This window comes from Thermobia domestica, chromosome 2 (assembly GCF_964235325.1).
Source record: "Thermobia domestica chromosome 2, izTheDome1.hap1.1, whole genome shotgun sequence".
Lineage (NCBI taxonomy): Eukaryota > Metazoa > Arthropoda > Insecta > Zygentoma > Lepismatidae > Thermobia > Thermobia domestica.
This window is the reverse complement of record NC_137455.1, coordinates 315,119,488-315,136,210: the sequence shown is the minus strand read 5'-3', so window position 1 is coordinate 315,136,210 and position 16,723 is coordinate 315,119,488.

Genomic DNA, 16,723 nt, shown 5'->3' with positions numbered 1-16,723 from the left:
TTATAAAATCGAAATGTCGGTTTTGAAAACCGCTTTTGCGGTTTAGGTTTTGGAAACCACATTTGCAGTTTCGGTTTTGAAAACTGTTTTTGCGGTTTCGCTTTCCAAAACCGCATTTGTGGTTTCGGTTTTCAAAAAACAGTTTTCTGAAAAACCGAAAAATGTCATAAAAATTCGACAGCACTAATTTCAAGTAACGACGAGAAAACAGCAAAGAATCTTTCCCCACTTCGGCTCACAGTTGCCAGATGGAGGGAAATTTCCCTCGGTGTAAGGAAAAAATGTTCAAAATTTGCAGAGGGGAAAGAAGGTATTTTTTTCTTAAAATGTATTAAAGTGTTGCCATCTTACCCGATTTTAGCGGGTACCATCCGATTTTCAGGTTCTATATTCGTCCCCGCTTAAACATATCTTAATTACGAAAAACCACTCACTTTTTGGGATTGGAGAACTATCTAAGACGACTTAGTTGATAAAGTGTTGGTATATTCAACGTAAACCGCTACACCTCTGTCAATCTCAATCGCGATTGAGTTAAATCTGGACTCGCGCTCAGGCTCAGGCTGTGGGCTATTTGAGCAGCGCGCGTGCGTAGGGTCATTTGCTAATAAGAGATCTGTTCTAATACACAATGGTTTTCTTTGTGTAGTTCATGCATTCTTAATCTAAATCTAACGAATTGGTGGTTCTATACGAATGAATATTTATTTGTAGATGTTATGACAACCATACTTCAATTATTCATGCCTTCATAAGCTACAAAAATGCCGAACGACAATTTCAACTGTAACTTTAAAGACTCTTATACAAGCGAATTTTCATTTGCTAGCCAGGGAAGAACTCAGTTTGAAGCAAAATGTACACTCTTGTCTTTAAAGTTACAGCAAAATGTACACTCTTGCCTGGAAAACTCAGTTTCGTTTGGAAAGTAGGCTGCAGGGAAGCAAACTGGACCCCACCTGATTTTTATATACTTTGTAAATTTAACCACGAGGAACACGAATCTGAAGGAATTTTGACATTCCAAATTTCGGAACTCGAGATATTCGAACATAAAATGACCACGGAGGTAAGTCGGACCCCACCTGATGATTATATATTTTGTAAACTAGATCACGAGGAACACGAATCTGAATTAGTTTTGACATTCCGATTTCAGGAACTCGAGATATTAAAATTTAAATTTAATATAGACGCTATGTATCTATATGAAGAAACACAATATTCTCTATACGAAACATACTGTATTATGTCCTATGAGATATATAAAGATAATCAAGAAAGTTCTGTCGCTTTTTGTGAAGGTCTGTGTTCAATTGGCCCTCACATCGTGAGTTGAATGCGAATGGAGATAAGGCGAAGGTCAGTTGTTGGTGTGGGTATATCCAACATTCTACCTGGTTTTGGTAGTTCAGTTACGACGTGAACTTGTGTAAGTACAGAGTGAATATGTAACCTCCACAGAGCGTCATAAGGGTGTGTATGCTATACGAGTTCAAACTTGGGTCAAACGCCACTGCAGCGGGGCGGAGGATTTCTCAGGTCTTTTGTGAGGGTGTCGTGATTACGCAGACAGTGCAAGGGTGGTTTAGCAAGTTTAGGGACGGTGACGAAATACTCAAGAAAAACGCATCAAGTGCCGGAAGACCAACACATGTACAAAACGAAGATCTTCAGGTAGCAATTGAGGCGAACAGTGGACAGACATACGAGAACTGGGGCTAACATTCAATGTGAGTGGAGAAACCATTCGGCAGCACCATCAACATGGAGAGAAACCATCAACTTGGGAAGCATTACAAGTTGGGTCTATGGGTCCAAAATGATTTGACTCCGGGCCAGAAGGCTACTAGGGTAGGTCGTTTTGCCACTTTTTTTCGGAACGAAATGTAATACCTGGCAAAAGTGGCCCACCCACATGGACATTACAAGTATAGATTTTTTTTAAAATCAGATAATATCTTCTGTGAGAACTATTGCCTCAAAGTTTCAAAATTTCACTGAAAATTACAAAAAATACCAAAATTGTTCATGAATTTTAGTTATGTTAAAGTAAACATATTTTTGGATTTATATCTGCCAGATGCTATGAAAACTGACATTCAAGTCTCAAAATGCCAGTTATATGCCCCAGAGGTGGGATAGGGGTGCCTCCTCTGGGGCCCGAAAAAGGGGGCAAATTCAGTACAATCAAGCGTTTCTACAGCTATTTTCGTCCTTGCTTTTTCCTTCTACTGGTGGTTCATAGTGGTAGCAGAGCATCGTTATTTTTCACCATGACGCTCCCACCCCTCCACCTCACAATACTGCAACGCCCTTCTGTCCCGATCTGCGTAACTCAGCGTCACTATCAGGAACGAGCCGGATACGCTTCAAATTGGGCGCCATTTCTCAAGCGCTATATTTGGTTACTGTTGCCTTCAGCTTATATGAATTGGCCGTTACAGATAATAGTTTGCTAAACACTATTTTCACAGAAAATTCTGTATTTCTTTTTTAAGACAGTCAATATTATTTATTATATCACAAAAATGACTTCAGTGACAATGAAGCAGACCTTGAAGAGAAAGCAGAGGAAAGCTCTTCTGAAGAAGAGACCAAACCCAGAGACAGAACATCTAAACCGAAGCTAGATTTGACTGAAACTGCTATGATTGCTCAGAGATACAATGTAAACGAAAGGGCTGCGGCACATATAACATCAACTGTGCTTCAGTTAGCTTTAAAGACTGGAATTATAACTTTTCAACAATCTAGCAACATAACTCTGCTTTTATTGTGGACAGGAGCAAAATAAGGCATGCGAAACTTAAAGTTGCTCGGAATTTAAAAGAACATTCTAGAAATGTTGATCCCATTAAAAGCCTATACTTTGATGGTCAAAGGGAAGACACTAAAACACACGCAGGCATCGTTACAGAAGAGCACTTATCACTTGTGGCTGAACCTAACTCTCAATACGTTGGTGACGTGACACCATCCTCTGGCTTTGGCCATGACGAGACCGCGGCTATTTTCGAGTACATCATGAACCAAATCGAAGGTGGCTTTGATGAAGTTGAGGTTCTTGGATGTGATGGAACAAACACTAATACTGGTTGGAAGCTAGGTATTCGTCGAAAATTAAAGGAACTAACAGGCTATTTGTTTCTTGCATTTTAATGAACTGCCTTTCCGAGCTCTGTTCACGAATATTGGCGCAAATTCATGCCCCTATTCTTACACAGGTCCCATAGGTTCAAACCTATCTGACTGTGAAAAGCTTCCCATGGTGTAATTGAAACCAATAAAATGTGACTTACCTCATCATAGTCAGAAGAGCTCAGAAAACTCAGTAAAGACCTTTGATACTTATCTCAAGTCTCCTATTGCTAATGGTCCTTGTCACGTCTTTGAGAACTTTCACAGGTCTAGATACTTACCAAATGAATACCAGGCTGTAATCCGTTCATCCATTCAGACGAATGCATTTCTCGCACTCCCAGAGAATGTTCTTTTCGCCATGATAACTGATGGTCTACTTGCTGTCCGACAAGATGTATTACATAAGATTCTTAGTGCTCGAAAACACGAAGCAGAGAATCTTCATAACACTATTAGATATAACATCATTCCCAGACTGAATTTTGAGGCGAAAGATAACACTGAAATGATCTTTTGGGAAAGCACTGATGTTTCAATAACTGTACCAACAGTTCTAAAGACGGTATCAAACAAATAGCCCATGGACAAACTTTCACTTTCTAACAACACTGTGCCAGAATAGTCCTCCACCCGCACGATGGCAGTAGAACGGATAGTGAAATTAGTCACTGAAGCAGCCTCCCGAGTATGTGGCAATGATGCTAGAGACGGGATGATCAGGTCAACCTTACTTTCTAGGCAAGCTGTGTCTAAATTGCAATCAAAGTCCCAATTTGTGAAAATTGTTCCTGACAGTGACGAATTGGTTAGTTCATCCATCCCTATATATGATTGGTTGGTTGGGTAGGGCTGGCGGAGGAGCCTTAGGTGCAGCCACATCCACGTGGTAGACGCTTGAACAGGCTATATGACCAGGTGAGCGAGGACCTGCAAAACCGCTTTAATGTACTGAATTTGCCCCCTTTGCGGGCCCCAGAGGAGGCACCCCTATCCCACCTCTGGGGCATATAACTGGCATTTTGAGACTTGAATGTCAGTTTTCATAGCATCTGGCATATATAAATCGAAAAATATGTTTATTTTAACATAACTAAAATTCATGAACAATTTTGGTATTTTTTGTAATTTTCAGCGAAATTTTGAAACTTTGAGGCATTAGTTCTCACAGAAGATATTATCTGATTTAAAAAAAAATCTATACCTGTAATGTCCATGTGGGTGGGCCACTTTTGCCAGGTATTACATTTCGTTCCGAAAAAAAAGTGGTAAAACGCTGCACCCTAGAAGGCTACGCGAGCACACACCGGTGTTTCTTTGCTGTCTCGTCTGAGGGAGGAGTAATTTCTGGACAGGATGTTGACATGTGATGAGAAGTGGGTCCTGTATGAAGCTCCACGGCGTCGTCATCATTGGTTAAAATCCCATGAACCGGTTCCAAAACAGTTGAAACTAGTAATGCAGCAGAAAGTCCTCCTGTGTGTTTGGTGGACTGCTCGCGAAATCGTGCATCGGGAACTGCTACCGGCTGATCAGAGCAAGACATCAATGCAACTGTCTACTGTCAGCAGTTGAGCAGTGTTCAAGAAAAACTCAAAACCCTGGAGCCAGCACTTCTCAATCGCTAAGGGGTTCTCCCGTTACGGGACAACGCTAAGCTCCACATGGCTAGAATGACCCGAGACACCATCCTACGCCTTGGATGGGAAACACTATTGTATCCGCCATAGTGTACATTGCACCGTCCGATTAACACCAATTCCATTCCTTGGACGCTCACCTTAGAGGACTCAAGTTCAACTCCGTAGTAGAGGTGCAAAATGTACGTGATACTTTCTTCGCATCACAGCAAACCAAGTTTTACCGCGAAGGAATTCTTGCCCATCCCGAACGTTGGCAGAAGGTCGTTGATACTGTTGGGTACTATTTTTTATTTTCCAGGTACGTCTTAGGTAACATATCGATGCTCTAAGGTAATAGGTCAAAAAAGCGACAGAACTTTCTTCGTAATTTTTATATATACTACCTAGGTATATAAGACTACTGTATAAGTTCTAGTATCTCGAGTTCAGGAAGTCGGAATGTCAAAATTGCTTCAATGTATTGCTCATTTTGGTCTAGTTTACAAAATATATAAAAAATCAAATGGTGTCCTCTTTGCTTCCGTGGTCACTTTATCTTCGAATAACTCTAGCTCCGACATTCGAAATGTCAAAATTCCTTCAGATTCGTGTTCCTCGTGGTCTAATTTACACAGTATATGAAAATCAGGTGGGGTCCAATTTGCTTCCCTGCAACCGAAAAGGTTACATTGGAAGTGTCATCAAAGAAATAACTGGAAAAAAAAGTGCGAAAGATCCCAGGTCAGTATTTGTAGCACCCAAGTTCACATCAGTACTTACAATTGAAAACCCCCCACTTTTCTGATTTTAAAATATGGCAACCCTAATTTAGCTGTGACTTGTACAAGCAACGAACTATTCCTTTTGCACAGTGCTGCACATATTACCATAATATTCTTGGAGCAACTAAAAAGGTTAAAACACACATATAAATCAATACAATTGCCTCGATTGATAGATGCTTTCACAATTATTAAAAGGTGTAATTAAAAACAGCAAACATTGTTTCAGCTTTGAAAAGGTTAAACATGGTTTCGCTTATAAAACCGCAAACACTTCGGTTTCGCTTTGAAAAGGTTAAACATAGTTTCGGACTGCCTTCGCTTTCGAAAAGAGCTTTTGCGGTTCCCGTTTGGAAATCCGCTTTTGCGGTTTCGGTTTCGAAAACCACCTTTGCGATTTCGGTTTCGAAACCCGCTTTTGCGGTTTCGTTTTTGAAAACCGCACTTGCAGTTTCGGTTTTGAAAATCGCTTTTGCGGTTTCGATTTTGAAAACCGAACTTGCAGTATGGGTTCTGAAAAACAGAAAACCGGAAAAGTCAAGAAAATTCGACAGCACTAGTTCGAATACTAGAGGAACGAAAAAAATCTTTCCCGTAAAGTAATAAAAGTATCACCCGGGGTTATTGTAAAATGCTTGTGTAATAATTTTCTTCTCAAATACAAGTCATATCTGCACTTCCTTAATTCGTTTAATTATTATTATTATTATACTGAATAACCAATAATGACAGTTTAGAATTTGTTTGGTGAAACTTTTGCAATACTTTATAATAGCAAGATTGTTTTTGCACAAGAAACTTCTGCAATATAATAGAAAGATTAGCGTGCAGGTAGAACATATTCTTCGGACACTTAATTGGTTGCAATAAATATCTTTTCGCTATCCGTTACCGTTTTTATATACCAGTCAACAACATAATTGGAAGTGGTAGACTTCTTCCATTTTTTGTTTTAGTAGAGAGAGTAGCCTGGAGACTGAATACACTCTTGGAATGCTTAATTGATTCTAGAAAACAGTTTCTTGCTATCTATTTCCCGCTTAATTCTATAGGAATCAACATTAAAATCAAAGGTGGTTGATTTTCTGTCACTTCAAGCTTAATAAAGAGATTACACTTTAGAAAATAGGATGTATTTTAGAAACTATTAATTAATTATAGAAAATCGCTTCTCCCTTTATGTTAGCATTTTTCATCGTCTGAGATTTAATACCGCATAAGTAACATTTCACCAATTTTACAGGAGAGACAAAAAAACTGTTTAGAAACTAGCTTCAGCCTCGTTATACTCGGTATTACTTTGAGGGAGTAACAGAGTCATTTGTGGTGATACAGGTGTACTACTTAACCAGAATGTGCGCCATCTTATACTAATTCTAGTGGTATTAAATACTCAAATTCGCCAAAGTTAAAGATACGCTGTATTGAATCTCAGGCGACGTTTTGCTGTACGAAACGATCAGTGTTAAAGTCGGAAGTGATTGTTCATTTCCAATTTTAGCATAGCGTTAACGAAGAAGGTAAAATGTATTCTCGAAATGTTTAATCAATCGCAGAAAACTGATTCTCGCTAGTTACTACCCTTGATCAATGTACTGATCAATCTAAACATTGGAAATTGTTGAGTTCTATAACTTTCGATCTGAGTTGATTTTGAGTTTAACGTCTCTTTAAGCAGCGAGGCTATATGAGACAAGACCTACTAATTAACTTGGAATCCAAACCACATGAGCTCCCACTGTGAATCGAACCCGGATCTTCTACGCCAAAAGGCGTACGCTAACCGCTTAATCTCGAAGGAGTTCAACTTCCGATCTGAACATCGCCTCCAGCAACACACTCGATTTCTAACTTTAGACCCTATACATACTGATGAAACTTGATGGTTAATTTTATCAAGTTGTTTTTTAGTTTATTTTTGTCCCGGACGGATGGACACACACACAGGGTAAATACATAAAGGAGATTTGGTAATTAAAACTCCTTAAAAATAGGACAAGGCCATGATTATACTTAGAATTGAGAATTAATAGTTGAGTAACGACAAGTTAGGTGAAAGACAAACTAATAGACTGGACTGTTACCTTATTTCAAGAACATTACTAATAACGAACATATAGAATATTAATAATACTCTGTTTGTTGCCACGTTTTTGAGTCTTTAAGAATCCTTTTACTTTCCTCGTTACCACATTATATCACATTGATCTTCGTCCTTAACTTTGTAATGTATTGCAATATTATAAATTGATGCAATGAATAGGGGAGACAGGGAACAATTTTATCGCGGGTCAATTGTAACACTGGCCATTATTTGTAAAAGTGAGTTTCGAAATATCGTTTGTACATGTCATTGGAGTCACTCGTGCAAGGTATATGTGGGAAGAAAAAGAGAGCGTCGATAGTAAAGAATGGAAGATTAGACAACGAGAAACATTATTTTGACAGAAGTAAGTAAATTTTTAACAGACTTGTTTTTATTTTATTTGATGGATATGCCTTTACTCTAAACAAATACCCTGTGCGTGTGTAATCTATGTTCTTTCCTTGACAACTTGGATATTGTGTTTAATGCTTTGTCCCTAATGTAATTATGAGAAATCAACGTCCGAGAAGTTGGCCCCCCCATTGAAGCACTAATGATCTCTTCTAGTGCAATCGTTAGTGCTTCGTTAGTGCTTCCTAGAAAACCAACTCCCAACATTAGTGCTTCAATAGTCTGGACGCTAGAAGCAAAAAACTTTGGGGAGGGGGCCAACTTCACGTTAGCCCCTCCCCAGAAAGCACTAACGACTAAACCTAGTGCAATCGTTAGTGCATCGTTAGTGCTTCCAGAAAACACTAATAGTTTCGTTAGTGCTTCAATATTAGTGTAGATATGGCCAAATACATGTAACGAAAAGCCCATAAGGAATACATGGGGAATTTTTCATTGGGTCAAATTCCCGCCAAATTCAAAAGCGCTAATGATATCTTCTAGTGCAATCGTTAGTGCTTCGTTAGTGCTTCTTAGAACACAATCTCCCAACATTAGTGCTTCAATAGTCTGGATTCTAGAAGCAAAAACTTTTGGGGGGTCCAACTTCACGCTAGCCCGCCCCAGAAAGCACTAACGACTAAATCTAGTGCAATCGTTAGTGCTTCGTTAGTGCTTCTTAGAACACCAACTCCCAACATTAATGCTTCAATAGTTTGGACCCTAGAAACAAAAAACTTTGGGGGGGCAACTTCACGTTAGCCCCCCCCCAGAAAGCACTAACGACTAAACCTAGTGCAATCGTTAGTGCATCGTTAGTGCTTCCAGAAAACACTAATAGTTTCGTTAGTGCTTCAATATTAGTGTAGATATGGCCAAATACATGTAACGAAAAGCCCATAAGGAATACATGGGGAATTTTTCATTGGGTCAAATTCCCGCTAAATTCAAAAGCGCTAATGATATCTTCTAGTGCAATCGTTAGTGCTTCGTTAGTGCTTCTTAGAACACAAACTCACAACATTAATGCTTCAATAGTCTGGACGCTAGAAGCAAAAAACTTTTGGGGGGGCCGAAATGAGTTTATGAGCTGAGGTCGAAATGAGTTTGTGAGCGTGAGTTTGAGTGAGATTAGGTCAAAGTGATCACCTCTGGTTACGAAACTCCCATAAATACATGGGAATATTTCATTGGGTCAAATTCCCTACAAATTCAAAAGCGCTAATGATATCTTTAATACAATCGTTAGTGCTTCGTTAGTGCTTCCTAGAGCAGTAACTCTTAACATTAGTGCTGCAATAGTTTGGATACTAGAAACAAAAAAACTTGGACAAACGTGAAGTTAGCTCCCCAGGAAGCACTAACAATCAAACCTAGTGCAATTGATAGTACATTGTTGGTGCTTCTAGAAAACAAATAGTTTCGTTAGTGCTTCATTATTAGTGAGGAAACTCACGTAAGAAAAACATTGGGAATTTTTCGTTGAGTTAAACTTCCGCCCAATTCAAAAGCCCTAATGATCTCTTTTAGTGCAATCGTAAATACTTCTTAGACCACAAAATCCGAACATTAATGCTTCAATAGTTTTGATGCTAGGAGCACAAAAAAAAGAGGGCTAACTTCACGTTAGTTCCCCAGAAAGCACTAACGACAAAATCTAGTGCAATCGATAGTGCATCGTCAGGACTTGTAGAAAACAGTAATGATTTTGTTTGTGTTTCTATTAGTTCAGTTTTGGGAGATGAATTTCATTATGTTTCTAATTTTTTCGTATGAAAATGTAATCTTTCTTCCTTGGTTCATATATAAACAGTCATTTTATTATTTTATTATTTATAAATGTATCAACGGTGATATGTATACACGACTCCAAAAGTGCATTACCACCTGCAATTCTCCTTTCCCTGCAATAGCAGGCAACCCATAAAGCTTAGCGGTTGGGTTGGTTGCAAATTCGAAAGGCGTTGGACTAAACCTCAAGTTTGTCACAAATATATCAGTGTGGCAAACTGCAAATAAGAGAATAAAAAATTGGTAAGAATAACAATTCTATTATTCTGACGGAGTTGGATGATATGAAAAGTGAAAAAATGACTTACTTAAGCAGTTCAAACAAGATGAATGGTGAGAAACCGATATAAGAAGAAAGCATTTCTCTCTTTTCCCCCACCCCACCCTAAAAAAGAAACTCACAAAAAGAAAAAGTTATAAAATATAAAGGTTTCATATAAAAGCGTAACAGCACAAAAACAAATAACTAAACGAAACGAAAAAGAGACAAACACAGAATAGGGGACACCAGTGGCGTAGCAGACTTGCGATCCTCCCATTCAAGATAAAGAGATGGGACCCTAGTTGTAAACCTCATTGTTATAATAATAATAATAATAATAATTATTATTATTATTATTATTATTATTATTATTATTATTATTATTATTATTATTATTATTATTATTATTATTATTATTATGATTAGAAATTCGTTTCCTTTTCAAAATCTCTTGATCTGCCTAAGAGCATGAGTGCATATAGCGATGATGTGTGCACGTTTTGTCAAACGACCAGTCCCAAAGGCCAAAAGGGATGGAAATTTCCAAGAGAGAGAAATAAAAAACATTCATATGGTAAATTCTAGTTCAAAGTTCGAAGCACTTGCTTTTGCACGTGATTTGTTGTTTCTTTTTTCAAGGAACAGAAAAGTTCTGGCGTCCAAGAAATTATATCACATAATATTGCAAATTTGCAAGTGGATGTATTGACATTGCAATTTGTGGTAATAAAGATATGATTAGAAAACAATATTGTAAAAAGTAAGTTTAATTTCTTCATCCATCGCAAGTCTTATGGGTCCCTTATAACTCGCCGCCCCCGCCCCGAATAACGATATCGAAAATTTAGAATGATATATTCATGTCCATATATTTGCGATATCGAATGTTGATATATAATAATATAGATATCGACGATAGCGACGTATCAACATAACACAGGCCCAGGTACGAGAAGTGATGCTTGAAATATAATGGAATCAACAATCAAATTCTAAATAAGTTGACGCATAACGGATAATATCCAGCTGACGGATAATATCCGGATGACAGATATTATCCGGATAACGGATACTATACGGATGACGGATGACGGATAACGGATAATATCCGGATAAGGATGACGGATAAGATCTGGATAACGAATGATATCCGCATAACGAATATATCCGGATAACGGATATATCCGAATGACGGATAATATCCAGATAATGGATTTATCCGAATAATTTATAAAATTAAGATAACGGATAATATCCGGATAATAGACCATTCGGATAAGTGATTACATCTGGATGACGAATAATGGATAATATCCGAATAACGTATATGGTTTTAAAAAGATCACATAAGAGAGGAACATATGTCTATTCTGCTCATAGAGTTATTGAAAGATGATCATCAGGCAGTGGTCTTTACCTTTGAAATATATTGCTTCTTAAAATGTTTCCTAGTAAATTCCAATTTTCTGATTTTTGTTGTGGGGCGCAGTGGCTCAATGATAGAGCGCTTCCTGTGGTGCGTGGGATCCTTATTATTTCGATCCCCGGCCAAGTAAGTTTGTGTTGGACAATATCGTATTCGTGGGTTTTCTCAGGGTACTTCCGTTTCTTCGCACTTTTCATTCCACCAATTCCTCTATTATCATTGACTGCTTTAATTATTTGGCGCGGTGGCTCTGTGGTAGAGCTCTTCCGCTGGTGCGTGGGGTCCTTACTGTTTCGATATCTGAATTATTAAGTTTGTGGTGGAAAAGGTCGTATCCGTGGGTTTCTCAGGGTACTCCGCTTCCTCCCACATTTCATTCCACCAATTCTTCTATTATCATTGACTTGCTTTAATCATTGGAGAGATTCTTCGTCCCTTAAACTTTGCAGTGATGTCGGGAGAGAGAAGTTAGTATCTAATATTTCTTTACAATTTTATGCAGAAGTAATGGGAAATGAAAATGAAATAAGCGAAAAATAGAAATGAATAGCAACTTCATCTCCTACCAACAAAATAGTGCAAAGTCCTTATATGCTAATTAACTCAGGATTTTACGTCCAAATTAGATAAAATAAAATCTTTAAGTTTTACGTTCCACGTTTATGCCGACTAGACTAAAAGAGACTGTGATGATGAGAAATGAAGAAAGTGGTGGAATGAAGAATGTGGAGGAAACGGGAGTACCCCCGAGAAAACCCATACACACGATGATTATCTACCACAAAGTTCACTTGGGCGAGTTGTGATCGAACCAAGAACCCCATGCACCAGAAAGCTCTATCACTGAGCCACCGCGGCCCTCTACATCCAAATTAAGTTGCAATATAACAATTCTCGTTAAAAAACCCAAATCGGCAATGTGAATTGAAGATTAGCTATACTTTAGATAGCATGAAAAAGTGTAAAGAGCATAACCTAACTATGTGGCCGAGTGGGTGTCCACCCTGCTGGTCTACTGGCTAGCACGTCAGCCTTTGGTATACGGGGTCCCGGGTTCGATTCTGTGTAGAAGAGCTTTCGAAATTTAACTTTCATCGATGTGTGCGTGTTCCAGTCCTTCTAGGATTCGGACAAAATCACGTTAAATAAGTAAAAAGCGAGTAAAAGTAAGTAGAAACGTACTAATAAGTACATAAGCAAATTAATGAGGCACGTTCGGTGCAACAGTTAACTTTAGAAAAAACTGGATTGCGAGACAGGTTTTTAAATTACATGTTTCTACGCGGCAGTTCGAGACAACCGTAATCCTTTCAGTATTTTTCTTTTTAAACAAATCCATCTTTCTAAATATTAGTTCACACGACATGGGTAACAATTTAAATTATGATAGCCTATACCATGACCTTTAAAAGAAAAAGTGCAATCACTCATTAATTATTAGGTAGTAAGTTTTCAATAGGTTCAGTGCTCTATCGTGCCGTCTGTGAATGTTATGAAATATATTTTTTTTTATTTTATGATGATCAAGGATGCGAATATGTGTGGTCACAACTTGCGCTTCCAGAAGCTTCAAGTTCACACGCAATAAAATAGCATTTCTGCATTACGCACCCTTTTCAACATCTTGCAATAGGTTTATTTATGATGAGAGAAATCCTCCACGAAATGTTTGCTCTATTGGATACTGTACTTTTGACGATGCTTCCATTACCAGATATGTAGTTTCGTTCAACGTAGAATTTCATACGCCAAAACAGTTGTAAACTTTATCATTCTTTAACTTTACTTGAGTTGAGTTGATTTTGAGTATAACGTCTCTTTCATCAGGGAGGCTATATGAGACGTGGACCTACCGATTAACGTAGGATCCGAATCGCATGAGGTCCCACTGGGAATCGAACTCGGACCCAAACGCTCTTAAGCAGATTTAAGATAGTGCACTTACTACCGAAGAGTTTTTCAATGAATGCATTTTTACTAATTATACTAATTTTTCTTTTAGAAAGGTGCAATCAATACGTTTGTTTATTTAATACGTAGTCATGGTTGAACAAAGTTCTCATTTTTGTATCTGGCAATAAGATCCCCTCTCTTCTGTGTCTAGACCCAGTCATATTACTTATAATAAAGGCCAAATTACGATTTTTATCAACAAAGAGAAGCTGTTCTACTAACTCTGGTAAATAATAATAATAATATAAATAATAATAATTATTATTATTATTATATTAGTAATAAAGAATCTGAATAATAAAGATATTTTCCACCCTTTAAAATTTCTGTGTTCTTCTCTGAATCTGTATATGTTGTTTTATAATGTATAATGTAGAAAGACTTCAAAACACTAATCTGGCAAAAATTATTTGTGTAAAAGACACAAACGTCTTATCAGTTGTTCTACAAAGAACTAAACAACTTACGTTGTTTCTGTTTGCCTTTTAACACAATGTTACGATTTACAAGGCACAGACAAAAGTAGAGAGCCACGTGATATTTCGCTTAAAGGCAGGTTCGCTGCTAAACTGAAGACTGGCATTCTGTCAATATATTGCATAGATACTTTGACTTTTCCTTTCTGTCCTTTTATTTTTAACCTATAAGAGAAAGATCTTTTTGTTTTTATGCTACGCTGGTTATTTTACCAAGCTGCTTGGACAGACCATTGCAACAGCCAAAAGCAATCGTTATGTATTCCTTATCAAATAAGAGACGCTCTCAAGAGGCTTATTTTAAACCTGCTGTTAAATTTGGCAAAACTACCTTGTTTACAAATACATTTGGAGAGTAATTATGAAAAAAGCATGGAGTCAATTCTCCTACGTTAGAGGGACCATGCTACACATGGAGTTGGTGGTCGCGGGAGGTAGCGTTGGAAAGGTCCGGTTCCTCTAAGGGCAGTAGTAAGGTCAGAAATTAGATCTAGGCCACGTAGCTCAAGGAATGGGGTCCTGACGTTATGGGCACGGGTCACTTCTATTCACCTATTAAACATTAAGTTGTTTGACGGAGTTGGTGGCATTTGAAAGGCTTTGATCCGTTGAGTATAATTGTGATGTCAGAAATCGATTCCTAGCCTTGAACCGCAAGAAACGGGGTCCCGAAATTTTAGACGCGGGTCCTTTCTATTCCCCTTTTAAACATGGGGTTGTTGGACACGGATGGAAAGATTAAAAAGATCCTACTCGTTTGAGCACAGGGTAATGTCTGAAATCGGTTCCTGGCTTCAAGGCTACAGAAATGAGGTCACGAATTGGCTCAATCCCAAAACCTGGATGCGCAAGATAGAACAATATTTATAGCTGTATTAATGGTTTTATCTCACGTAATCAAATACTGAGATTGAACCACAGCAAATGTTTACAATCACAACCCAAAATGTTTGGGACCTCGATCTGATTTCCGACAACACTGCAATGCTTAAGGGACGAAGACTCTCTCCAATGATTAAAGCAAGTCAATGACATTAGAAGAATTGGTGGAATGAAATGTAGGAGGAAGCGGGAGTACCCTGAGAAAACCCCCGAATACGATATTGTCCAACACAAACTTACTTGGCCGGGGATCGAAATAATAAGGATCCCACGCACCACAGGAAGCGCTCTATCATTGAGCCACTGCGCCCCACAACAAAAATCAGAAAATTGGAATTTACTAGGAAACATTTTAAGAAGCAGTATATTTCAAAGGTAAAGACCACTGCCCGATGATCATCTTTCAATAACTCCATGAGCAGAATAGACATATGTTCCTCTCTTATGTGATCTTTTTAAAACCATATACGTTATTCGGATATTATCCATTATTCGTCATCCAGATGTAATCACTTATCCGAATGGTCTATTATCCGGATATTATCCGTTATCTTAATTTTATAAATTATTCGGATAAATCCATTATCTGGATATTATCCGTCATTCGGATATATCCCTTATCCGGATATTATCCGTCATCCGGATATATTCGTTATGCGTACATCATTCGTTATCCAGATCTTATCCGTCATCCATTATCCGGATGTTATCCGTTATCCGTCATCCGAATATTATCCGTTATCCGTCATCCGTATAGTATCCGTTATCCGGATATTATCTGTCATCCGAATATTATCCGTCAGCTGGATATTATCCGTTATGCGTCAACTTATTTAGAATTTGATTGTTGATTCCATTATATTTCAAGCATCACTTCTCGTACCTGGGCCTGTGTTATGTTGATACGTCGCTATTGTCGATATCTATATTATCATATATCAACATTCGATATCGCAAATATATGGACATGAATATATCATTCTAAATTTTCGATATCGTTATTCGGGGCGGGGGCGGCGAGTTATAAGGGACCCATAAGACTTGCGATGGATGAAGAAATTAAACTTACTTTTTACAATATTGTTTTCTAATCATAATATCTTTATTACTACAAATTGCAATGTCAATACATCCACTTGCAAATTTGCAATATTATGTGATATAATTTCTTAGACGCCAGAACTTTTCTGTTCCTTGAAAAAAGAAACAACAAATCACGTGCAAAAGCAAGTGCTTCGAACTTTGAACTAGAATTTACCATAAGAATGTTTTTTATTTCTCTCTCTTGGAAATTTCCATCCCTTTTGGCCTTTGGGACTGGTCGTTTGACAAAACGTGCACACATCATCGCTATATGCACTCATGCTCTTAGGCAGATCAAGAGATTTTGAAAAGGAAACGAATTTCTAATCATAATTATAATAATAATAATAATAATAATTATTATTATTATTATTATTATTATTATTATAACAATGAGGTTTACAACTAGGGTCCCATCTCTTTATCTTGAATGGGAGGATCGCAAGTCTGCTACGCCACTGGTGTCCCCTATTCTGTGTTTGTCTCTTTTTCGTTTCGTTTAGTTATTTGTTTTTGTGCTGTTACGCTTTTATATGAAACCTTTATATTTTATAACTTTTTCTTTTTGTGAGTTTCTTTTTTAGGGTGGGGTGGGGGGAAAGAGAGAAATGCTTTCTTCTTATATCGGTTTCTCACCATTCATCTTGTTTGAACTGCTTAAGTAAGTCATTTTTTCACTTTTCATATCATCCAACTCCGTCAGAATAATAGAATTGTTATTCTTACCAATTTTTTATTCTCTTATTTGCAGTTTGCCACACTGATATATTTGTGACAAACTTGAGGTTTAGTCCAACGCCTTTCGAATTTGCAACCAACCCAACCGCTA